The following is a 26,487-nucleotide window of genomic DNA, read 5'->3' as shown; positions in this document are numbered from 1 at the left end:
ATTATTGATAATCATTATCCTTCTAATAAGCTCCTTCATTTTGCTACTCAACATCTATTTATTTTTCCTAAAACTATCTGTTCAACTCCTATTCTCAATGCCCCAAATGTTTTTACTGATGGTTCTGCCAATGGCATCGCTGTGGTTATTTCTGATGACTTACTTCATAAAGAACAAACAGATCATACCTCTGCCCAACGAGTCGAATTACATGCGATTTCCTTGGCTTTTCAAATCTTTTCACATTGTTCTTTTACTCTCTATACAGATAGCCATTATTTGGTTACTATTTTGCGTAACATAGAAACTGCTATAATTGGCAATACTGTTGATTCTCAATTGTTTCAGACTTTCTTTCAACTACAAAAGATTATTCGTCAGCATAACTTTCCTGTAGCCATATTACATATTCGAGCCCATTCAGGTCTCCCTGGCCCATTGTCTTTGGGAAATCAATTGGCTGACGAAAATACAAAGATTATAGCCTTAAGTTTATCTCAACCTCAGGATCTTGCTACTCAATCACATAATTTACATCATCAATCTGCTGCTATGCTTCAAAAACAATTCTCTATTTCTAGAGAAACAGCCCGATACATTGTTAAGTCCTGCTCTAAATGTTTACCCCACCTTCCTGTTCCACAATTTGGAGTCAATCCTCGGGGTTTACTCCCTCATCATCTTTGGCAAATGGATGTTACTCATATTCCCTCTTTTGGTAAATTACAATTTGTTCATGTAACTGTTGATACTTACTCTAATTTTATATGTGCTACGCCTTTGGCTGGGGAATCTACTAAATATGTAATTACTCATTTATTTCATTGTTTTGCATCTATGGGAATTCCTAAAGCTTTAAAAACAGATAATGCTCCAGGATATACGAGTAAAGCTTTTGCCAATTTTTGTGCAACTTTCCATATTTCACATAAAACAGGCATTCCCTACAATCCTCAGGGTCAAGGTATTGTAGAACGTGCCAACCGACAATTAAAAATTACATTACAAAAAATAAAAAAGGGGGAATATGATAGATCTCCTCAGATTATGCTTAATCATGCTTTATTTATTTTAAATTTTTTAACTTTAGATGCATTTAGTCACACGCCTTATGAACGATTGTTTACAGGTCTTTCGGGAACCCCTACTGAAAAAGCGCTTGTTAAATGGAAAGATCCCATGACTAACCTTTGGCATGGACCAGACCCTGTTTTAGTATGGGGCCGAGGCCATGTTTGTGTTTTCCCTAGGGAGGCAGACTCTCCGCGGTGGCTCCCGGAGCGCTTGGTTCGACATTATCATGCCATCACCAATAAACACCCTGACTCGAAGAATGCGTCGCCTGAGGCTCTCGCAATCGACCACAGCACATCCCAACCGGTTCCCCCGGCGGACGAGAAGAATGCGGCGACGGAGTAGGAGACAACTTGTCAGGGAGGCGAGGGGAGATCGAAATCAAATTACTTGGTATCAATTGCAATGTTTAGTATTTCAAGCACGTAGGATTATGGAGGAGAGTGCTCATCCTCGCTCTCCTCTTACCTTTTTTTTAGCCATGATAGCTGTATTGGCAGCCCCACCTATAGAGGCTAAATCTTATTGGGCTTATGTACCCGATCCTCCTTTATTACAACCTGTTACATGGTCTGAAGCTGACCTTCCAATTTTCTATAATGATTCTACTTTTGGAAGAGTGCTAGGAAATTTGCCTATTACTAATACTTCTGTTAATTACTCTAATTGGTTTAATACTCCCCCTGTTTGTTTAAGTCCTATGAGTACCAATTCTGGTTGTGTTAAGGCTGTTGCTTTAGAACATGCTATTTCTTACCAAACCACTGTAAATTCTCAATTTTTTACTCATTTACGTAAAAATTATAAAGCTGTGGGATCTAATATTTGTCTTCCTTGCAAACAGACTGTTCCTAGACGAGAAGATTTATCCACCTTTGTATTTTGGTATAAGGATAACGTTCCCATTCACATGAATGCTAGAGTAACTAAGCTTGCTTCTAATACTTCGTTGGATCATTCTCTATGCATATATCGCTTGAGGATTGAAGATACTGGACATTATTTGTGTATTGAAACTACCATAGGTAATCAAGGGACGTTATTAGCTGGACATCAAATTACGGTCGTAAAGACTGTCACAGGACTACAGTTTCCTGCTTTTATGGCTTCTGAATTCCCGCAGTTTGATTTTCCTGTTTGTAATGATACATGGACTAAAGCCTCTGTCTGGTGTACTTTAGATTATGATAATGGCACCATACTAGTTTCTTCTGTCCCCGTTAATAATAACAGCCTTGTTTTTTACAAGCAATGGGAATTCTGGAAACTTGCCTTATCCTTTTCTTATAGACCGGTGATTACTTGCGTCGCTCCTCCTTATGCTTTATTGATTGGAGATTTAATTGTAGAAAACACTATGAATCCTATAGGTTATAATATTACTTGTGTTAATTGTATCTTTAGTAGTTGTGTTTTGCCCGTTAAAGGATCTACATCTGTTATGATTATGAAGCAACCTTCTTATATAATGTTACCTGTTAATTTGTCTGAACCATGGTATCATAACACTGGCATGCAAGCCTGGCTGGAATTGACTGAAGCATTAAAACGACCAAAGAGATTTATAGGTGTTCTAATATGTGCAATCCTAGCCTTAGCAGCTTTAACTGCTACTGCGGCCACTGCTGGGATTGCTCTTTCACAAACTATTCACCAGGCTCATTATGTTAATCAGTTATCTAAAAATATTAGTGTAGCATTAGCCCTACAAAGTCATATTGATACCCAACTAAAAACGGAAGTAGATGAATTAAAAAATGTTCTAATAGGAATAGGGGATCAAGTTATGGCTTTAAAATTAAAAATGCGTTTGATTTGTCATGCCAAATATACCTGGATTTGTGTAACTCAACATTTATATAATGATTCACAATGGGATTGGGAAAAAGTAAAAATGCATATATTAAGTGTATGGACTGATGGACACATTAGCCTTGATATTCAAAAGTTAAATGCCGAAATACAAGCTATTCAAGAGGCCCACCTGGACGAAGATGGACCCCAGAATTTGATTCAAGGATTATTAGATCAACTACAAGGGCTAAATCCGATACAATGGATTCATGGAGGGCTCTCAGGCCTGATATCAATTGGTGTACTACTTTTATTGGTGATCGGTTTATTACCTTGTATTGTTAGATTTGTAATGGGGCGCTTCGCTGTCTTGCGTCAGGATGTTCATGGCTTAAAACTACATTATCAAGCTTTAAAAAATAATAAAAAAGGGGGAAATGTGGTGGCCCCCAAGCTGTAAGCTTATTCAGCTTTCTGCTTTGCGGAGAACTGCTTGTCTCTTTCTTGGTATGCACTCCTGACGCTGCGGTATTGAGCGTAAAAAAGGAAAATGGCTTGCGGCCAGTTTCGTTCCAGGTGCCTGCTCTGGATCTAAGAGCCCCTGGTTGTTCCCCAGAAGAAGGACGTGCTGCCCTGAGGGGGAAGTCTGTATCTCCAAAGAATGGCCCATAAGGCATGCTGACGCATAGATAGTGGTGCATAGATAGTGGTGCATAGATAGTGATGCATAGATAGTGGCGCATAGATAATGGCGCATAGATAGTGGCGCATAGATAATGGCGACAGAATTATGTGAAAATACAAGGTTTGCTGATTTGTTGTCTGGTATTCGTTCCGTACTAAACCTATATATACATTCATGCTCTTTGAATAAACTAGCCTTGCAACCATCAGTTGTCTTGGCCCTTCTGACCCCATACTGGTGCTTTTCAGTTCCTTACCCCTCACCGCCAGGAACTTCTAGCTTTCTGCAGCCGGTCTGCGGCAGGCAAATAATTTGAATGGACACTTCACCAAAGAAGCTATATGGATGGCAAATAAGCACATGAAAAGATGTTCAATATGTTTACTCATTAAAGAAATGCAAATTAAAATTAAATTAGAATGGCTAAAATTAAAAAGAGAGACCATACCAAGTGTTGGTTAGCATGTAGAGCAACTAGAACTATCATATTCTGGCAGTGGGAGTGTAAATTGGTACAGCCACATTGGAAAACAGTTTGACAGTTTCTTACAAAGTTAAACGTACACCTCCCATATGATCTAGGCATCCCTATTCCTTGGTATTTACCAAAGAGAAATGAAAGCATACATTCAAAAAAAGAGTTGGACATGACTGTTTATAACAACTTTATTTGTAATAGTCCCAAACTGGAAACAATCCAAATGTCCATCAACAGGTGAATGGATAAACTGTGGCATATCCACACATGGAATACTATACAGCAATGAAAAGGAATGAACTATTGATATATGTGCAACATGGATGAATATCAAAATAACTATGCTGAATAAAAGAGCCAAACAAAAAGAAGCACATGCTGTATCATTCCATTTATATAAAACTCTAGAAAATGCAAACTAATTTATATTGACAGAAAGCAGATCAGTGGTTGCCTGGGGAGAGGAGTGGGGTGATACAGGGAGGAGTAGGAGGGATTATGAGGATTATGAAGGAGCATGAGGAAACTTGGGGGGGTGATAGATATGTTCATTATCTTTTTTTTTTTAATGATGTGTTTTTTAAAAAAAATATTTTATTTATTTATTTATTCGGTTGCACCAGCTCTTAGTTACAGCTCATGGACTCCTTAGTTGCGGTACATGTGCTCCTTAGTTGCGGCCGGCGGGCTCCTTAGTTGCGGCTTACCGGCTCCTTAGTTGTGGCATGCGTGTGGGATCTAGTTCCCTGACTGGGGGTCGAACCCAGGCCCCCCTGCATTGGGAGTGCAGAGTCTTAACTCTTCCCTGCGCCATCAGGGAAGTCCTTCATTATCTTAATTGTAGTAAGAGTTTCATCAATGTATATGTATGTCAGCCTTATCACATTTTACACTTTTAACATTTACAGTTTGTTGTGTGTCAGTTAAACCTCAATAAAAAGTTAAAAAAAAAAAACAACTCATAGAATTCTACACCGTTACAAAAAAATCAGTTTTACCATATGTAGATTACACTTTAATAGACCTGATTTAAAAAATAAATATATCACAGTTAACTGAAGTGCCATACTTTTTTTTTTCCCCAAATACTTTAAGGCTATAAAAGTTTAGGAGCTCTGTAAATGTTTTTTAAATAACAAGGATCGAGAGCGTACGGGAGAAATCACTGGATGAAGCATCGGTAGGATTTTGACAACCAGAGAGGAGAGAGGGACTATGGAGAGGCATTCCAGGCAGGGCTTGGGGGCCATTAGAACATGCATTTGGCTGGATGGGAGTTGGGCAGTAGCAGCAGGAGTAGGCAGGTCACGAGAGCTAGATTTGGAGGCTCAGGAAGGACTGGCACATAGAAGGTTTTGAATCCCAAGTTAAGGAATTTTTACCTGAGGGTTGAAAAGGAAGCAGGTATTTTGTAAGAATTGACCTGGGGACAGTGTTTAGGGTTAGTTGGAGAATATAGAGTTGGATATAGATTTTAAATCAAGTTTTCTAGGAAGAGTGTGAAAATGAATATATTTACACTAGATAATAGACAAAAATCTCTCAACTGCATTGCATATGCAGCCAGTCAGATAGTTCATGCCACACTTCTGCTTGGTTACACCCTTTTCTCTTTCCCATGAGTGCGAAAAAGCATAAAAAATAACCTAGTCACAGCTCATGCAAAGAACGCTGAATATCACAGATGGTGCTTCATTAATTACGGTTTGCAACAAATAGTTTTCTTAAGATTTCTGTCTTTTCACAAATGTGGGTCTATGAGTTATGTGATATTTTAATATTTCATGAAACAGGAATTTGGGGGAAAGAAAAACATTAATACTTACTACAGTTTTCTCCATTATAATATTTGTTACAACTAGTGTCTGGGGGTAGGCTGTGGGGATTCTGATGTACCCTAAATTTTGAGAACCACTTTGCTACATGGTTTCTAAGAGCACTTTCACCTCTAAATTCCTCAAAAGACACAAACTACAGAAGATCCCTCAAGAAGAAATAGATAACCTAAATAGCCCTATATCTATTAAAGAGTCTACCTATTAATACAACTCAAATGGGAGATATCCAGTACAGTGTCAATGAGAGGTGTCCCAGACTCCTTGAGAGAGGGTTTTAAACTGAAGGATCTAGGCCATCTTTTGAGACCCTCATGAAATACTTGTGAACAGAGGTGGGAAGAAAGGACATTAAAATAATAAGTAATTGCTATGTATCAAGTGCCTGCTGCTTATAATCTTTACAGTTCTACACATTAACTATTATGATTCCCATTTTCCTGGTGAAAACCTCAGAGAAGTCACATAACTTGCCCAAGGATACCTGGATAGTAAAAGGCATAGCTGGAAATCTCAGCATCCTGGCATGCTATCTTCTTTCAACCAGTTAAGAACAGATAAACTAGCAAAAGTAGAAGATGAATTGGTAGCTCCCCACAAATTTGAGAAATGAGGTGTGACAGGGAACAGATGGTCCACAAACAATGAGATGTCTCCCATCAGAATGGGTTCCACAAGTTCTACGGGTCACAAAGTGCTTTCATGATCTTCTCTGATCCTCTCAGCAACCCTGCGGGGCTAGCAACCCAGCAGTTCATATCCCCATCCTCCAGATGAGAAAACAAAATTCAGAGAGATACAATGATCCACCTAAAGTCACATAGCTGGTAAGAGACCGATTAGGGACTTAACAACAGGTCTTCTATTCCCTTCTACACCATTCATTTCCACTTTCCCAACCACGCAGACTGTTAATAACACGGAGATGAACTGAAAGGCAAAGCTGCATGCATTAAACTTTCCAGGCAAAGGAGAGCTGTGTTTAGAAGCACGGTTACCTCAAATAGCTCTGAGTACATCTTTAGATACATCACGCTGAGTAAGCATGGAGGATGTTCATTGATTCCAAAGGAAGAAGCAGGAGACCCCAAATGGCTCTGACAGAAACGGGCTGTGTTTCAAACCCTGCATTCTGACCTGTGCGAGTTTACAGTGGGCTTACTTTGGTTTTATAGTCCCTGGTAGGATTTCAGTTAGAAAAAAATGTCTCAAGAACTTGGATTGAAAAGAACCTGTGTTCTTAGTACTGAGCTATGCTCTGATACGTCTTCCCAGCACAAGGCTTCTTAGTTTCACGTTCATGAAGCTCATCAGCAAGTAGCTTTTCCAAGTGTTACAGTGACACTCAGTAGCAGGAGGAGGGGAGGTGACTGAGCTGAGAAAATCTGAGTCCAGGTCACCACCCACGAGGTCCACCGTAAGCAGGACATTTGAAGTTGGAGCCTCCTGGGTTTTTCTCTTTAAAATAGTGGACATAGAGATTATCATACTAAGTGGAGTAAATCAGACAGAGAAAGAGAAATATCATATGATATTACGTACATGTGGAATCTAAAAAAAGATGCAAATGAACTTATTTACAGAAATAGACTCACAGACATAGAAAACAAACTCATGGTTACCAAAAGGGAAAGCGGAGGGGAAGGGGTAAATTAGGAGTTTGGGATTAACAAATACACACTACCACATGCAAAATAGATAAACAGGCTGAGCGGCCAGCAGCAAGGTTGTCTGTGGAATTCAGAAGGGGATTCCAAGGAACGTGGCTCAGCATGTATTACATAGTGCAAATTATCAAGTCTGTGTAATAGGAACCAGTTTTCAAGTGTGGGGACTGGAGTTTGAATGATGTGCATTGAAAGACGTTCCCCAACCTACCATCAAAGAGCGTCACATCCTCAACTCTTTCCACCTTTGGGTAATAGTTTGGATTGTTGTGCTATATATAAAAGGAAAAGGACGCTGAAAATGAGGGAGGCTGTGTACATCTGGGGGCAGGAGGGATACGGGAAATCTCTGTACTACCTTTCTCTCAATTTTGCTGTAAGATAAATAAACAACAGGGACCTCCTGTATAGCACAGGGAAAATATTCAATATCTTGTCATAACGTATAATGGAAAAGAACCTGAAACACACACACTTGTGTATATAGATAGATAGATAACTGAATCACTTTGCTGTATACCTGAAACATTGTAAATCAACTATACTTCAATAAAAAAATAGTCACCTGGATCTTGCAATTATCCCCAAAGCAAATCTATATTTGTTTTAATATAAAAATAATATATTTCTCACATCTTCACATAAAGCAGCTGTTCCAGGGCAAAGGTCTATAATTTAGCCTGTGGTTTCCCCAGCAGTACCCACACTCTATCCTTCTATTTCTAGTGCTATGTAGAAGAATTAAGTGGGTGAGGTTTGCCTTTTTTAGCACCTTCCGGTCCCCACCTCCCCCTCTGGCTCACACAGCCTCCTTTCCCCCATGCTCAGGGCTCAGGATTCTATCCTGTCCTGTTCCGCAGCGTCTCCTGTTCTGGACCTTTAAGTCCTTTTACACAAATCTGCCAGTTCTGCATCTTCTTCCAAGATTATGCCATATGCTGTCTAATGTGTACAACTTCGTGTGTTTCTCCCTCCTAAGTAAAATACCTGTAGTTTCACATGAGATTTCAGACATCATGGCAGACTTACATGAGACTTACTTGGGGCCCAGGAGAGCTCCACGGCAGCGGGCCCCAACCCTTTTGGCATCAGGGACCGGTTTCATGGAAGACAATTTTTCCACGGACGGGGGCGGCGGGGCGCGGGGTGGGGATGGCTCAGGTGGTAATGCGAGCGATGGGGAGCGGTGCATGAAGCTTTGCTTGCTGTGCAAAGCAAAGTTGGGGGTTTGGGGACCCCTGCTCGACGGCATCCCTGAGCTCACACCCTGAAAGGTGCTGTAACAGCTGAAGAACAAACTTGACTCCATCATGGGTCTGTTTCTTTTACTTTTACCTTTGTATTCTGTTGCTTTTGTTACAAGTTATCACTAAAGGGACGTTGCCTATAGCTTAAAGTACACATAATGGCCCAACTCTGGGAACTCTGCCTCCCATGCCTGAGCCTTAAGCTAAAATACCTTCGTTTAGCTCACAGAAAACCTCCCGACTAGGGTGTTTGAATGGCTGTGAATGGCTGCAGGAAAGAAGAAACGAACACATCCCCTCTGGACTCTGGCTGGAACGAGGAAATATTTGCACAGCTTATTGCCTTTTCACTTTACAGCCTTACTTCCCCCTCTTTGCCCTAAAAAGAAACTAGCATCCAAATCTGGGCAAGATGGTTCTTTGGGACACTCGTCTACCGTCTTCTCTGCTTGCTATTCCCTGTCCCAGCAACTTGTCTACTTACTGGCCTGTCATGCGGTGAGCAGCACAAGCCTGGACGACCAAGCACAACCATCTCGGCAGGGACACCGCTCTTGCAAATCCCAAAGCTGTGAGAGTGGCTGGTGAAGTTATAGCAGAAAGCCAGAAAGTTTTAGGTGCTAGTCATTTAAATAGACTTTTGCGGTTTTCACCATGGTATTGCTTAGAGCTGTACTCGGCGAGGTTTAATTTTCCAATCTGATGGAGGGATATGACAACAACGACAGCGGGATTTAAAGAAAGGTTGGCCCACGTGCATGCTGGTCTCCAGATTCCCAGGAGACCAGGAAATGGTGGCTGCACTTGGTTTATCCTTCAGGTAAACCATTGCTCATTGAGATTTGAACCTGTTTCTAGTATGTCCTGTTAAAATTCTCAGGACCTACTCTCCCATGAGTAAAAGTGTTAATTACAGTTTCAAAGCCGTGAATGCAACACAATGTTTTTGGAAGGCAGTGGGAGGATGAATAAGTGTTTGGAGACACTTTCTGTGCTGGCTTCGCTCACACATCCATTTCTGCCCACATGGTGCCACACAGATTACACCTTCGGGGTACTGTGGGGTGGTTTCTTTGTGCATTCGTGTGTGTGTGTATGTGTGTGTGTAGGTGTATGTATAGCGGAGGACATCATATTCTTTTTTTTCATTTTTTTTTTATTGCAAGTTAATCTCATCCTGAGAGTTGTGCTGTAGGTGCCTTTCGGGAAATCAAAATCTTCTATTTGCTTTTAAATTTATTTATTTATTTTTGGCTGTGTTGGGTCTTCGTTGCTGCGCGCGGGCTTTCTCCAGTTGCGGAGAGCGCGGGCCTCTCACTGTCGCGGCCTCTCTTGTTGCGGAGCACAGGCTCCAGACGCGCAGGCTCAGTAGTTGTGGCTCACGGGCTTGGTTGCTCCGCGGCATGTGGGATCTTCCCAGACCAGGGCTCGAACCCATGTCCCCTGCATTGGCAGGCAGATTCTTAACCACTGCGCCACCAGGGAAGCCCTATTTGCTTTTAACACAGAGACAATCTTTATAGTCCTGGGGGCTCACATTAGCCGCATCACTCAACCACATGGAATAGGCATATTGTTAAGGTCCATGGTCTCTCTGGGAAGAATCTGCTCCGTAACCACAGACACTGTTTAAACGGCATGACACCACCCCCACCCCTCCTGCCTCAGCTGCGGGGACGGGGAGTAGCAAATCCATTGGCTGGCTCTCTCTCACTGTGGTGTGAACTGAAAGGCAGAGATGAGTTAAGGTTGCCCTTGAGGAGAGTCAGAGAATATTCCATTTAGCTTCTCTCTACTGATCTGGAAGTTTCAGAATCACTTCTGTGTCTTTAGCAGTTATTCTTAATATTAATAGACATACTCAATTTAAGCCTATTTTAAATTTAATATTTCCACCCTTTCCCTGCGTACTTCAAAATCCTCCAGTTTTACGTGGTAACATGTTATGAGTACTTTAATCTCACCTTGTATCTATATCTCTCAAAAAAGTCATTTGTTACTATTGTTGCTAATGCTTGTTTAGATACACCTATGTGATGACCAGTTTCTTTGTTCACAGTTCTTCTTGTGACTTGTGGCATCTGGTTATAAATTCTCAGGGAGACTTACCTTACATTTGATATGTGTTCCATGGACATAAAAATGTCTATTCTCTACATAAGAGATATCAGATTTTTTTCTCTTTCTCTAATGTACAAATAATTTTTTCTATTTAATTTATCTTATTATTCAATATACATATGTCCTTACTGCCCTTTTTATCTATTAAATTTGTCTGATTCTTGAAAGCATAGTAATTGATAAACTATCTCACAGGGTTTGGATTCGGGTAGTAAATAAGTTTATGTATGTTTACGTCCTAAATATCTAGCTCAGTGCTTTTCTATTGAGCCAGTGTGTGCTCGATCTCTTTCCTTCTCTTTCTCCTCCTTTCACAATGGTCCCAGCTTTTGATGGCCAGTGATGTCATGGTACAAAATGCAGAACAATATTGTCTTACCTTAATATAATTTTATTTGGGGAATCCTACAGTGCTGGAAGCTAGAAGTCCAAAATCAAGTTCTCAGCAGGGCTAGGCCCCCTCTGAAGGCCTCTTCCTAGGTGGCCATCAATCCTCAGCATTCCTTGGCTTGTGCCTGCATCATTATAGCCACTGCCTTTATCGTCACACGGCCTCCTTCCCTATGTGTCTGTATGTGTCCTCTCCTCTTCTTATAAGGACACCAATTATTGGATTGAGGGGCCATTCTACTACAGTATGACCTCATCTTAACTAACTACCTCTGCAAAGACCCTATTTCCAAATTTCTGAGGTTCCAGGTAGACATGAATTTTTGGAGGACACCATTTAACCCACCACAGGGGATGATGTGTACGGGTATAATGAATGGTCTAAGTCTCTGAATGAAGTCTGTTACTTCCCATCACCTTACTGGGGCCAGTCCTCTCTGAAAGATAATTTTAAGGTACTTTTAAGAGCAAAAGTCTTGGGAGATTGTGTAGGACAGAATGGTGCTTTGGGCACATTGGGCCATGACAGGAAAGGTATTCTAATAAAAGAGAGATTGATATTCCCTTCTGCAAATTGGAAAAGCACTGGCTGCACACCCTACAGGGTCTGGAAAAATGAACCTCTTCCTTACTCTATGTTTTATATTCTTGATGAAAAGCTCTGACTCAAAGGAAGAATACACTGCCAGCCAAGGGCCATGTTCATGGTGAAGTCCACATGGGAGAAATACAAGCCTGCTGGGAGGAATAAGGGCTATTAGAGGTATGGCAGAATCAGTGTAAAATTGGGGCCCACATCTTTGTCTGTGGTGAACACATGGGCTCAAAGTTCTGGGGTAGGAATGGCCAGCCAGTGAAGGGATGTTTGCAGGCAGTGGGGAAAGAGATATCTTGGTAAGAATATTTAGATGCCAGTTATTTATTCGTTCAACAAACCTTTCTTGAAGGCTCACTCTATGCCAGGCACTGTATTAGATTGTGTATCTCTTCTTCAGCATAACTCAAATACAAATTATAGGCATACTTTCTTACAGTTATTTACTCAAAAAATGTGGGAAAGCTCATCTGAAGATGATATAGTGTTGTTTCAAGCACTGAGTTAACTAAAGCATGGAGTGTTGATGGTAAGTATCTAGGTAAATGTCAGGGTTTGTAAGAGGCTCAGAGATTCAGACAAGACCAACATGAAATACAGGGAAGATGGTGCTCAGATCTGCCAGACGAAGATGATTCCTAAACGAGGTCACGTTAGATGTGTGGGAAGGTCAAGAGAAAAGAAACAGTAAGCTTTATCAAATATTCAGGAAAATGTGTTGCTTTTTGGATTTATGTAAAAAAGCAATTGCTAAAAGGAAAGAAGTGGAAACATCTTCTACTAAAACAATTTTGTACATCTACCTCAACAGTTGTGCTTCTCAACTGGATGATTTCTTTTATCTCAAAATTGTGACTTTTGATAAAGGATCTGGGAAGCTCCTAGAGGCCAGAGGGTTTCTTTTTCTCCATAGGCACCCAATCCATGTATTCATTCATTTGGTCACATTTTGGAGGGCTTACCAGGAGCTAGACACTAACTGATCATGGAGTCATAGCATTTTGAAGCCAGAGAACTTATACAGAGTGTTCAATCCTTCCCTTTTATGTCTCTCAGATAAGGTAATTGTCCAGAATGTTGAAAGGCCTGGCTTGAGATCATCAACGGCCAGGGAAGATGATACCCAGATCTGCCAGCTGAAGATGATTCCTAAGCCAGGTCACATTAGATGTTGTGGGAAGGTCAAGAGAAAAGAAACAGTAAGCTCAGGTCTTCTGAGCCACATCAAATGCTCTTTCTACGAGGCCATTGTTATGGACGGAATGTTTATGCTCCCCCTAAATTCATACATTGATGCCCTAACTTCCAATATGATGGTATTTGTACGTAGGGCCTTTGGGAGGTAATTAAATTTAGATGAGGTCATGAGGATGGAACCCCCATTATGGGACTAGTAAGAAGAGAAAGAGAGACCAGAGATCTCGCCCTCTCTCTGCCATGTGAGGACACAGTGAGAAGGCAGCCTATGCAAGCCAGGAAGACGGCCCTCACCAGTAATGGAATCTTCTGGCACGTTGGTCTCGGTCTTCTCAACCTCAAGCAATATGAGAAATAAATGTCTGTTCTTTAAGCCACTCCGTCTATGGTGTTGTATTATAGCAGCCAAGGTGACTGAGACAGCCTTATTATCCCTTAAAAAAGGTTTTTTTTTCTTTTTTCCAAAGTCCTGGTATCAGCTTGTTTTTCTATTATTTCAAACAACTTTCTTCATCTGACTCCATTCTCTAAAGCAAAACAAAACAAAAAACCCAAAATGGAGTTTGAAAAATAGAAGTCAAATCCAAATACTAAAAAGCAAAGAAATTACAAACAAATAAATAAAACCTGAATGGCAAAGATATTTGAATACTAGGGAAACCTATTTCATTATAATCAGCAAGATAAAACTCTAGTACAATATAATTTGGGTAGTTCTGAGTATCCGTGAATGTAAATAATGGAATAGAGGACCTCTTAGGTCTTTTTCAACCTAAAATTCCATGATTCTTTTTTTTTTTTTTCTGTTTGAAACCCATAATTTTGTCTATAAGTTATAACTGACCTATAAGGTTGTTCTTTTTCAAGGGATAATTAGCAACAGATTTAGCTCAGTTCCAACAATTAATTCAATTCCATCCATTTCTCTGAAGCCCAGTATAACCATATATGTAATGATTTTACATCTTCCACACCAAAATGTATACGTATATCCCCTTAAGGCAAAGTAATAAAAGTCTTCATAAAATCTATATTACTTCTTATTACACCTGCCCTGGAGACTCAGAGATATAAAAACACATTTCTTACGCAATCTCAACATCAAGTTAGGAGACTGAACTTTCCTTTCACATGAGAAAAATCATTATTGCAACATTTCTGAAAAAATAATGTCTATTTTCATACAAACCAGACTAGAATTAACTTTTTTTTGCCTGCCCGTGCATACGTTTGATATTCAGGGGTTAGTGATTTTGTATTAGTTATTCACTCATAAGTAATCCAAGTACCCCTGCATAAAGGAAATATAGATGAGAAAACTGAGGTCATAACTAGCGCAAAGGCACATACTTAAGTAGCAGACCCTACTGCAGCCATGCTTTTCTGCCTCCAAATCAGCTGGTACCCGCTGGCATGTCACCACACCTGTACTGGTGGAACCTAACCTTATTCACAGGGGCAGCTTTTGGAAGTATTGTTTCTCACAGCGTGTGCTGAAGACCATACGAAAGAAAATCCGCTTGGGGAGAGGGTGTTTTTTAAAAACACAAATTCCTGGGCCCTATATCCATCTCTTCTGAATCAGATCCTGGGGAATAAATGGTCCTAGGAATAAACATTTTAGACCTGCTCTGTAGTCGATTCTTAGGCTTATGAAGGTGGTAGAACTGTTTTTAGAAGGGACATTGACTCATAGCTGAGTTATCACCATAGCAACGAAAGAACCCATCACCTGAACCATATTTCACATGATTTCGTGTTTACTGCCTTCTACTTTAAATGATAGATCAGAGAGAAAAAAACCCACAAAGATCTGGTCGACAAGTCATCATTTATCCGTTAACACCACTCCAAGTCCAGAAACTGCCTGACATGACAACTTTTCTATCTTGTATGGTCCCCTCCAGACAATAGAGTGACGGGGTCATGGATCCCCTTCAACAGACCGAGATGTGCTCGCCCCAGTGTGGCCTCTTCAGAGACACACCGTCATTCTGCCAGCCTTGCCAACATGTGACACGGGGGGTCACACCCAAGGAACTGCTGTGTGCTAATTCTATCCCAATCCCTCACCTCATCAAGCACAAGCATTCATGAATCAGACGGCACATCAAAGACAGAAATAAAAGGCACTGAGAATAATTTAGGAGGAGAAGGGATGGGCCGCTTTTAGAACTCCAGTATCAAAACGCTAGAAAGGAGGAAAAAAAGAGAGAGTGAGAATATGAATATCTATCTTTCATTTTCTGAGATTGTCTGCAGTTCACTCCTGATAAAGCAGTTTGGAATAAAGCTCAGGTGATGGGCCTTTGGTTGCCATGGCAATTACTCAGCTGTGTGCAGGGCTTAATGCTTCTCTGATTTCCCTACAGAAGTGCGCACAAGGTCAGCAGAGGATGAAGCAGAGTGCCTGCCCCAGACTCCTGGGGACAAAATTGGTCTCTCTGCCTGGCACATGATCAAAATGTCTTTAAAATTCATTCCATGCCTTAAAATATTAGTGCTTGTTTTGACATAAAATAAAATGAGGCAGGTTAGAGTTTTGGCATGCAGAAATAGAGTTTTATTTTTACACAACTCAACTTAGTTATGGTTTCTACTTTTATCCAAATGGGATGGTGGGAAAATTTAATGTCTTTTGGGATCGCTTCACTTTCTTAGGGTTGTATGAAGGCTCTGCGGAGGGATTGGTTCCATACTGTCAGGTTTGGGGAGGGGACATCTGGGGATACAGGTTGTCACTGAGACCTCCCTCCTTTCTGTCCATGGGGCGATCTTTGGTCCTGTACCTCTCTCTGCTGCTCTGCTCGCTCGTGGCTGTGCGCTTCTCTGAGACGCTGTTTTGGTCCTTTCTACGTGGATGCAGCACCCAGACATCCCCCTCAGGGGTCTTGAGGCCTGAGTCCATAAGGCAAGACATAGATTTCACTCTCCAGAACTCACCAGACTCTCTGCTTTCATCACTTTTTTTCAATCCCCTCAAATATTTTTCTAATACGTGGGCAGGGAGGAATCCTTCTCCCTTTCAAGTTTCTTCCAAATGTTTTGTCTACACCCTACACTTCCTATTGCTCAGTGGCTTAGAGTTTTAAAAACTGAGGAAGACTTTCTCTATTCTCTGCCTGGCTGTATATCTCCCCTGAGACATTCATTCATTTATTGAGCATCCTCTAAATGCTAAATACTGTTCTAAGCTATGGGGATATAGTAGAGGAAAAAATACACAAAATCCTTGTGAACGTGGCACTTACTGGGTTCAAGAAGAGAAGACAGACAATAATAAATCAATGTAACAATAAGTAAAGTATATAGTGTATTAGGAGAGGACACATATGAGGGAAAAATAGAACATGAGAAGGGGGTCAGGAGTGTGCAGGGGAGCAGAAAGTTGCGATTTTATTTATTTATTTTTGGCCATGCCACGCAGCATGTGGGATCTTAGTTCCCCGACCAGGGATCGAACCTATACCCCCTGTATTGGAAGCGTAGAGTCTTAACCACTGAACCGTGAGGGAAGTCCACAAGTTGCAATTTCAAATAGAGAGGATGGGGTAGGGCTGGTGGGGAAGATGACATTTGAGCACAGACTTAAGGAAGGTTGAAGGAAGAAGTTAAGTGGGTATCTTGGGGAAGAGGGTTCCAGGCAGAGGGAACAGCTCAAGCTTGGTGTTATTCAAGAAGCGATAAGCAGATCAGTACAGCTGGAGGTGAGTAAGGGGGAGAGCAGCACAAGGTGAGGTCAGAGGTGCGTGTGTGTGTGTGTGTGTGTGTGTGTGTGTGTGTAGGGAGATATTGACAGATCATTAGGGTCTTGTAAGCCATTGTAAGGACTTTGCTTTTTTTCTGAGTGAGGTGGGAAATCACTGGAGAGTTTGATTAGAATCATAAAGGTTTTAAAAGGATCACTCTGGCTGCTGTGATGAGAATAGACATAAAGGATAAGAGCGCAAAAAAGGAGACATTAGAAAACCATTGCAGAAACCCAGGTGTGAGATGGACCAGGAGGTGATGAGAAGTGGTCACCTTCACCTGCTTTTTTGTTATGCTCACTAAGTTTCTTCTTTTCCCCACTGCTAGAGGTGACCATCAAACCCATATTTTATATATAACATGTGATAGGTTTTCCAGGAGCTTTGCTTCCTGACCAGCAGAACCCCCTTCAGGGATAATGCAGGGAATCATTTGTGCTACAGCCCTTCCTGGTAACGTTAGTCATTTTGAAAAATGCTGTCTAGTAACTTGATGTTGCAAATGGCCTCACAATTTGATTCACATAATCTAAACTTTATTAAATCCTGGAAGACATGTCCCATCATATACTGCACCAATTAAGTACCTTCCCTCCCCCACCTTTTTTTTTTTTAAGAATTTAACTTCTATGTTCTGTAGCAATTTCTCTCTCCTGACTGCTATATAACAGCCCAGCTTTTATCTCTGGGGGCCTTCTATGACTTTTGAATTACATCTCATCTACTTCCTAGGCATGTATCGGTATCCATTCCATACAATGACTTGGATATTATTGCTCTGGTTTAAACCACAGGAATATGAGGAGTATTGGAGCAGGATGGGCTGGCATCTTACTATTATTCCAGCTGGTGCTTTTTGTGAACATTCCTTCTGAATACAGGGATTTCTGCTAGGGAGGCTTTTAAAGTATAGGTGCAACCACTATATGCTTGGAAGAAAGTTTCTTTATTTTCACTACTTCAAGTTCTTCAGGCAACAATCAAATATCTTGGGTTTTGTTTCGTTTGTTTTTGTTTTTTGTCTTCTTTTATAAGTCTCTTTATTAGGTGCTGGGATAGTCAGGGTTCCTGGCTGCAAATAATAGAAATAAGTCTGGTTAACTTGAGTGGAAAGTGAATGTATCTGAAGGGTGTGAGATAGACCACAGAAATGGAGAGATGGCTGGAGAACCAGCCTCCAAGCACAGGCAGGAGCCAGGGGAGAAGAGGGAGGGTCAGGGCCAATGCCATGGACTGAAACTTTGTGTCCCCCCCAAATTCATATGTTGAAACCCTAATCCCAATGTGATGGTATTGGGAAGTGGGGTCTTTGGGGGGTAATTAGTTCATGAGGATGGAGCCCTCGTGAATTGGATGAGCTCCCTTGTAAAAGAGACCCCAGAGAGCGCTCCAGCCCCCTTTCTGCCAGGGAATGTTACAAACAGAAGTCAGCAGTCTGCAGCCTGGAAAAGGGGTCTCACCATAGCCCAGTCATTTTCTTTGACTGCAATAGCCAATCTGTTACCAGATCCTCCTGGTTCTTTAAAGTGTCTCGTGGCTCCTTATTTCTCATTGTAAATTACACCGTCTTTGTTTAGACCCTAGTGACATATTGTTTGGGATATGTACAACTCCTAATTAGTCTCCTTGATTCTAGCTTCTCTCTACCCCAATGCATCTTACACAGTGTTTGCCAAACCCATATAATGACCTGGCTTTTTAAGAGTGCCTGTAACAGATCCAATCCAAGGTCTTCAGCCTGATGTTAAGTACCTTCTCCTTCCATTGTCTTTATCTCTGCAGGTTGGTCCCATTTCAGTGTATTTCCTTTCACCTTTGGTTAGAACCTACCAATCGCTCCTCACTCCCTGCAGGAATGAGTTCCCACTCTTCAGCATGACACACAGGACTCTCCTGACCTCTGCCTACCTACATTTGGCCGCTTCCTCAAAGTGTCAAGCTGTTTTATTCATTAGTGCTAATTACATACACTCTTCTGTTCTCTCAGATTAGAATGCCTGTCCCTATTTTCCTTCTTTACAAACTTTTACTTATCTTTTAAGGTTTAAATCATTCATTCAGTCCATACCTATTAAGCACCTAATGTATGCCATCAGTTGTCCTGGGCGCAGGGAGATGGTCAGACAAGACTTCTGCTCATGACTCTTATGTTCCAAAAGGAGAAGACCACCAATTAACTGGAAACAAATAAATGAAGTAACTGCCTATAACAGTATGTACTCTTAAAGAAATAAAACAAGATGTGAGGCTAGCCCTCCAGGAATTTCCTTAAGCGACCTTGTATCATTTAATACATTCCTTTCTCTGTGTAAACTGCTAGAATGTCTTCTATTTTTCTCAGCTGAGAACTCTGACTGATGCAGGTAGGTTAGAGGAGGCAGAGACACTTTCAATGAAGTGTTAGGGTTGAAAACGAATGAGGAATTAGAAGCAAAACCTCTGCAAGTTATAATTTAAGCCAGTGGGGGGATGATAGCTGATTTATAAAAATCCAATTTTCTCACAACCTCTTGGAGAGCAAAACCATTGAAATAACATTACCGTTAAGCAGAAGGCAGGTATTTGGCAACTAGAAACCTGTAAAGACATTTGGACTGTAAAATACCCCAGTGGGACGCTGCATAAGCATGTCAAATAAGGCTACTTCTCACTTACACGTATACTGGCACACTGCTTGATGGTATGATATCCATTCCCAATATGAGCTGTTTTCCTTTCAGCTTCACACCCCCAAGCATGTATAATGCCTCGGGAGTGTTTCTACATTGAATTCCTGGCAACTGAAGGGGAGGTTTTGAACTACTTGGCAGAGCTGGTGTTCTTGTATTGTAAACAATTCAGGTTTCTTTTTTTTCCCCTGGGCTGTTTTCATACCCTCTTCTTCATTTTAATGTAATCATACTACTAGGTATGATCTAATCCTGTCAGTTGGGTTTCAGGGATAAATCTAGCATCAACCCTGGGCTAAACCCTGAGCCAGAATTAGTCGTTACTTAATTCTATCAATAACTCTATAAAGGAGGTACTATTTCTCCCATTTTACAGATGATGAAACTGAGACTCAGGAAATGGATGTTACTTTTCCCAAGTACTTGGGTTTTGAAATCTATGTAGTAGATCGCTGTCTTAGTCCATTCAGGCTGCTAAAACAAATTAAGATAGACTGGGTGGCTTAAACAACAGAAGTTTATTTCTCACAGTTCAGGAGGCTGGAAATCCGAGCTCAGGTTGCCAGCATGTTTGGATTCTGGTGAGAACCTTCTTCTGGGTTGCAGACCACCGACTTCTCTCTGTGTCCGCATATGGTAGAGAGACAGTGAGTGAGAGAGCTCTCTGGGGTCTCTTTTATAAGGGCACTAACCCCATTCATGAGGGCTCCATCTACATGACCTAGTTACCTCCAAATGTCCCACCTCCAAATACCATCGCATTGGGGGTTAAGATTTCAACATATGAATTTGGCGGGGAACACACACGTTCAGTCCATAATAATTACCAGGAGCATTTTAAAAATAAATAGAATAAATAGAAAAAAATCAGAGTACATTGTGATTCTTAAGCATCTTATGTCATGAAACTATAATTTTAGTTTTTTATATACATGCAGATGTAAGTATTGGGTAGTGATATAAAATATTTTTCTTTTTGTGAGTTGCAACAAAAACTGTGTGAAAGCTAATCATTTTAGCCCAATTGCTTCACGTGGAAAGGAAACTGAGGCATAGAAAGATTAAGTAAGAGGGCCGTAATCACTCAGCTGTTCAGAAGAAAAGACAGGACCTGCAACGAGGTTCCTGCTAGTCTCTCTGGTTTTCTATCCGCCACGTAAAAATGGTCACTATGATCCCTGTCTTTGCAACCTTACAGAATTGTTATAGAATTTAAATAAGATAATTAAAAGATTAAAAAACCATAAACCATTAAACAAATGGATGGTACATATTTTTATCAGTCAGGGTTATGAGTCAGAAGACAGAAACCCCTCTAGGTCTTTAGGTGGAGAGAAATTTAGCACAGGAATTAGGTCACAAAATGATTGGGAGGGCTGTGGGAGCAGAAAACAGCGAGGGATGATGGTCCCTAGAGTCCAGACACTGCAGAAATCTGCTGCTGCCCCAGAAGGGGCCCGTGGTCCTTGCCTTCCCGCTGGTTAACCACTAACAGGACCAGCAAAGAAATGGCATCCACTCTCCTCCCCGCTCCTGGCCTTGGTGAGTGCTTCTTGTCAGCAGAACCTCACGGAATTTTTCTGCTTTGTCGAGAGCATACGAAGGTCGTTATGGGCCACAGACAATGTTTCAGCCAAGCACAACGTTTAATCCCAGTGTTTTCCTCTGTACCAGGGCCCTATTAACAAAACCAGCGTTTCTCTGGCTCTTGCCCCCTGCACAGTTACGGGGTCTTCAGCTCTCTCTAAGATACCCTCCTGATATTCCTGTGGGCCTTCTGGAGTATTTCCGAGTGCTGCTATCCATAAAGGCACTACTCTTGGGTATCATTTGTCAGCTGATGGGATCTTCTTTGGGGCTCTGTTTGGTGGTATCTGCCCCGGGCAGTTTTGAGGCTGGTACTCCTGTGGCTTTCCCATTAGCTCTGCGACTAAAGGGTCTGGCACCCACTAAAGCTCAGGCGCTGCCGTGCATGGTTGCACCTGCCATCCAGGGTGCTGCTGCCATCAACCACAGGAGCTATTGGCTCCACCATGATGTGCCAGCTGAAGGCGACGGCCTTAGCTCTTAAAGCTGTCTGAGCCCCAGCTCTGCCCTTGCAAAAAGGCCTGCCACTGCCATCTAATGAGTCGGAATGCTCCCCTGGTGCTAGGTCACCACCCAGCCCTGCCGCTGCTGTTGCTTCCATCCCCAGGCTCTGCGGATGTCACAGAAGCAGCCTTGTACCCATACCACACTCCGCGACTTTCTTCTGGAGATGGCTGTGTTCGTTGCCCCAAACTTATTGCCACATATGACCCTGCTCCCCTGTGACACAGAATTTTTTATTGAAAAAAGTGCCCCTTTTGGCATTCTTTGGTTTTTTTAAGTTCACTACTCATCTTTCCCTAAGGGCTGGACAATGGCACAGAACACTATGCCCATTAGTTCACTCATTCCTTTGGGCAACAACTATTTAGTGAGACCTGGTATTGCCAGCCCCATTAGAGGCTCTGGAGATAAAGCAGCAAACAAGCAAAATTTTGGCCCTTGTGGAGCTCATAGTCAGGTTGGAGGTTGACAGTAAAGGAAGACCACAAACAAACAACTTTATAATGTATCAGGAGGTGATGAATGTCATAGCAGAATAGGGAAGACAGTGATCTGTGTTTGTGTGTGCGTGTGATATTTTAGCAGTGGTTAGGGAAGGCCTCCACGATAAGGTGACTTCTGAGCTCTGCCTTTGCTATGGACTGAATGTCTGTGCCCCAGAACCCCACCCAGTTCACATGTTGAAGCCCTAATCTCCAATGTGATGGTATTTGGAGGTGGGATCCTTGGGAAGTGATTAGGTCATGAACATGGAACCCTCACGAGTGGGATTAGTGCCCTTGTAAAAGAGATACCAGAGAGATAATCTCTCTCTCTCAGCCATATGAGGACACAGCAAAAAAGGCAGCTGTCTGCAAACCAGGAAGAGATTACATCAGACACTGAATCTGCATCTTGATCTTGGACTTCCCAGCCTCTGGAACTGTGAGAAACAAATGTTTGTCGTTTAAGCCACCCAGGCAATGGTAGTTTTATCATAGCCTCCTGAGCTGCCTAAGATAGCTATCTATCTACTGACTGTAGCCATCGATGCTGTTTCTGTCCACATCCAATCATCTCAGCGACTTTCCAGCAGCCAGTCCTCAAGGATGCTGCTGGCACCATACCCCACTGGTCAAATAGAATATTAGACAAGCACAAAAACCACAATCACAACTCCAACAGTTAACATATTTTGAGCATCTCCTATGTGCCAGACACTGTTCTAAGTGCTCTACATATGTGATCTCATTTAATCCTTATCTTAGTTCTATGTGGAAAGTACTGTTATTTCTATTTCATGATAGGAAAATGGACACATAGAGAGATGGAGTTCCTAGTTGACATGCTATGTCTGGATCTACCTTTAAGAGGGCCCCCTTATAAAGACATTTTCCCCCCTGTAGCACTAATACATTCTTACAAGCATGCTGATTCACCTGAGTTGTCTGTTAATTCGGCTATTAAAAACCAAACTGCTCTGTGAAAAAGTGCAGCCTCAATTTAGGTGCCAACTCATTGAAAACTTGGCATTTATAGACTGTAATCAGGAGAGAAAGAGCCCACAATTTATCCAAATGGAATAAAGGAGCAGGAGGGTGAATTGAGGGCCAAGGCGACAGAGAAGTGTTGTCCATGGATCCTACCCTTCTCAGAGGTGCTTCTTTTCCTTCTCTCCCTGTCATCTCAGCCAGAGGCAGACCCCGCTCCTCAGGAGCTGCCACCATCCTTGTGGCCCCTCCACTGAAGCCTCATGGTGCCGGGGGTTAGGGAAGAACCTAACATCCAGTGCTGTTGTGAGTGGGTGAACCTGGGGCCCTGCTGAAACTATAGGGTAAATCATAGTGGAAACCTCTGTACTCTCTCCCTCTCCACTTCCAGGACTTTGAACCAAAGCAAAAGAGGCTTCACTGAACGTCAAAGTCAGCCTTCAGATGAAACTGAACAGGGAAGTGCAGAAGAACAGGCATGGACGTAGGAATCTCTCATGAGGCACTTTCCACTGCAATCCTGTAGAGCTGGCTCTAGCCTCAGTCCCTGACGTACTTTCTCTAAAGGAAAGAAAACAGAGCTGAAGAGAAGCTGCCCAGGGGCTGCCACACCCAGAGCTTCTGTCAGTCTCCCAAATGCCTTTCACATCATTGTGTTCAATTCCTCACCCCCAACCCCAGTTCTGAGCAGAGGTGACTATCACCTAGTTCTTGGTGTTCCCTACTTCCAGAGCGTTCTTATGATGGTTATGGCCCGCTGAGGACGGTTGTGAGATACGAAAAGTAAGCCCAGTTTTCCCTTATCACCTCTGCACATTTCTGATTTTCAGTTTAATATTCACAGGAGAAATGAGTTCAACTGGCTTGACCACCAAACCCAAGGAAGCACACCTGCAGACAGGTAAGAGGTACAGCCTATCAGGAGTGGGGTGTGTGTGGGGTGTTGGTCCATGTCTCATTATCTCCCTGGTATCTTTTCTGGCACTGGAGATCACACTGTCTTAAGCCATGGAATGGTGACTTTGAACCATTTGGTGTCATTTGAACCAAGCAATATTTGGCTGCTTCTCCTGTATCTTATCAGGAAGGGTCCCCCTCAGAGAAGTGAGGCAGGTTTCCCAGGTCAGACCCCATAGCAGAAAACAAAGGGAAAGAAGCATCTGGGACTGCAGAATAAGAGTCCTCCAAGTCATTCTAAATTACATTGGGTACCATGTCATCTCCCCACAATTTCTACACCCAGTGGTGTGCTAGTAAATGTTTAACAACTGGCTCTCTGTGGGTGGGGGAAATCAGGGAGCCCTGATTTATTGCATGTGCCAATTGCTGTGGTGTAAATACCTCCACCATGGCCAACTGCAAGCTTTCTAATGTGAGGTCACTGAATGCAGAGTTGGGAAGAGATATTCACTACTGGCTCCTGTGAGTTGTTTTGAGCTGGCCCCAGCACACCATCAGTGTTCTATTGTCAACAATGTGAAGGCAGGCGGACTTTGTCTCTCGCTCTAATTAAAGCCGTGGTGGGACCCAGAGAAGTAAGAGGTATAGGGATGCACACCTTGAGGAGTTGGGCAGAGATCAATTTCTCTGCATAAAAAAAGAGAAATATTGGGGGAGATCTCTGTAGTGGGTGGACAGGAAGAGAAAGACTTAGGAAGAAATATATGGGGTACTTTGGGGGGTTTAGGAGTGGGAAGCAGGTAAAATCCTATTTGCCATTTACTACCTGTGTAATTGAAAAATGAAAAAGAAAATTAATAGTAAAAGTGCTCTTTGTTATGTAATGTAAACTTCCCCTTACCATCTTTTAAGAAATCTTCAGTAAAATCTTCAGATTAATTCTTCACTTATGGTTATCTGAGTGGCTGTGCTCTGGGAAGATATAATGGAATGCTGAGTTCCACTGTGAGGCTGTCATAAAATAAAGTTAGAGTCTATTTATGGGACAGCAGCCATGTCTACGTCCATCTAATAATGATCTCTTATGTTTTCATATCAATAATCACTAAAAGGTAAGCTCCATGAGAGCAAGAATTTTATCTATTTTGCTCATTGCTGTATCACAGGGGCCTAGAAAATTTTCTGGCTCATGGAACGTGCTCAGTACATACAGTCTGAGTGTTGTCGAATGGCTCTCTAACATCTCTGTGATGCTCTAACACAGTAAAGGTCAGTAGGACTTCCTGTAATGATGGAAATATTCTAGATCTGTGCTGTTCAATATGGGAGCCACTAGCCACCGACGGTTATTGAATATTTGAAATGTCGCTACTGCAATTAACAAACTGGATTTTAAACTAATTTAAATTTAATTTAATTTATGTCTAAGTGGCCACACATGGCCAGTGGCTACCATAATGGACAGCACAGAAAACTGTCTATGACTCAAGTTATGGTCTACGGACCAGCAGCTTTGGTGTGACTGCAGAGCTTGTGAGAAATTCAGAACCTCAGGCTCTAACCCTGACCTAGAGAATCAGAGTCTGTTTTCCATTCCCATGTATTGCTACACAAATCCATGTCTGAGAAGCTCTGCTCTAACAAACATGAGCGCTTTCACATACTTTATTTCACTCGATCCTCATAAAAAAATCTGCATTGTGGATATGACTCTCCCTATTTTACAGATGAGGTAATCAAGCCTCTGAAAGGCTATGTGATTTGCTCAAAACCACAAAATGGAAAGGAGAGACTGGGTCTCCAAGCCCAGCATTTCTTCTATTATGTTCTCTGTACTTTTGGGATGGAAGCAGCAGGTGAGTTCTAGGCAGTTTTAGGACCACTGTTTCTTCCAGTAGTTTTTAAGTGGAGTAAGATTGTAGCACTTTACTGCTGAAATCTATCATTTCTACAAATAATGAGCTAGAGATGCAGGCAATCGTGGAGAAGGGCTATGGAGTAAGATGGAAATGTAGGGGTGGGTAGGGAATTAGCTATTAGCTTCCAGTCTCTTCCTCAAGCACAGCTGATTGAGGAAGAACTAAGTCATGGCCAGATGCAATGTCAGGCTGGCTTTTAATAAAAAAAAGTAGTCCTTTTGTTGTTTAGGATTTATTTCTATACATAATGCCAAATGCAGCTATTTATTTTTCTTTTGTTTGTTATTTCATCATGTGAAAAGGTTGGAGAGATTTTTTTTTTAACAATTTGGAGATTAAATATTGATTGGCTTGTTTACAAATTTCCTTTGGGAAGTCCTAGGAGTAAGGGCAGAGGAACTCCCTCAAGACTGGCTGAAGGTGAGATAAAACAACAGAGAGAGATGAACAGTGGTTTCAAATATGAAACCCAAATCAAAAGAAGGTCACAAGGACTGAGACTCTAAACTATAAGACTTGTTTTGCTGTCTAGCAGGCTCTCATGGAAGCATCTCTCTGTAAGAAGCTCCAGGTTCATATCAAATAAACAAATACATGTATTTAGTTA

Source organism: Balaenoptera borealis (genome assembly GCF_965194805.1).
Source record: "Balaenoptera borealis genome assembly, chromosome: 3".
In the NCBI taxonomy this organism is placed as follows: Eukaryota; Metazoa; Chordata; class Mammalia; order Artiodactyla; family Balaenopteridae; genus Balaenoptera; species Balaenoptera borealis.
The sequence above is the reverse complement of the archived record's forward strand: the minus strand, read 5'-3'. Positions refer to the sequence as shown.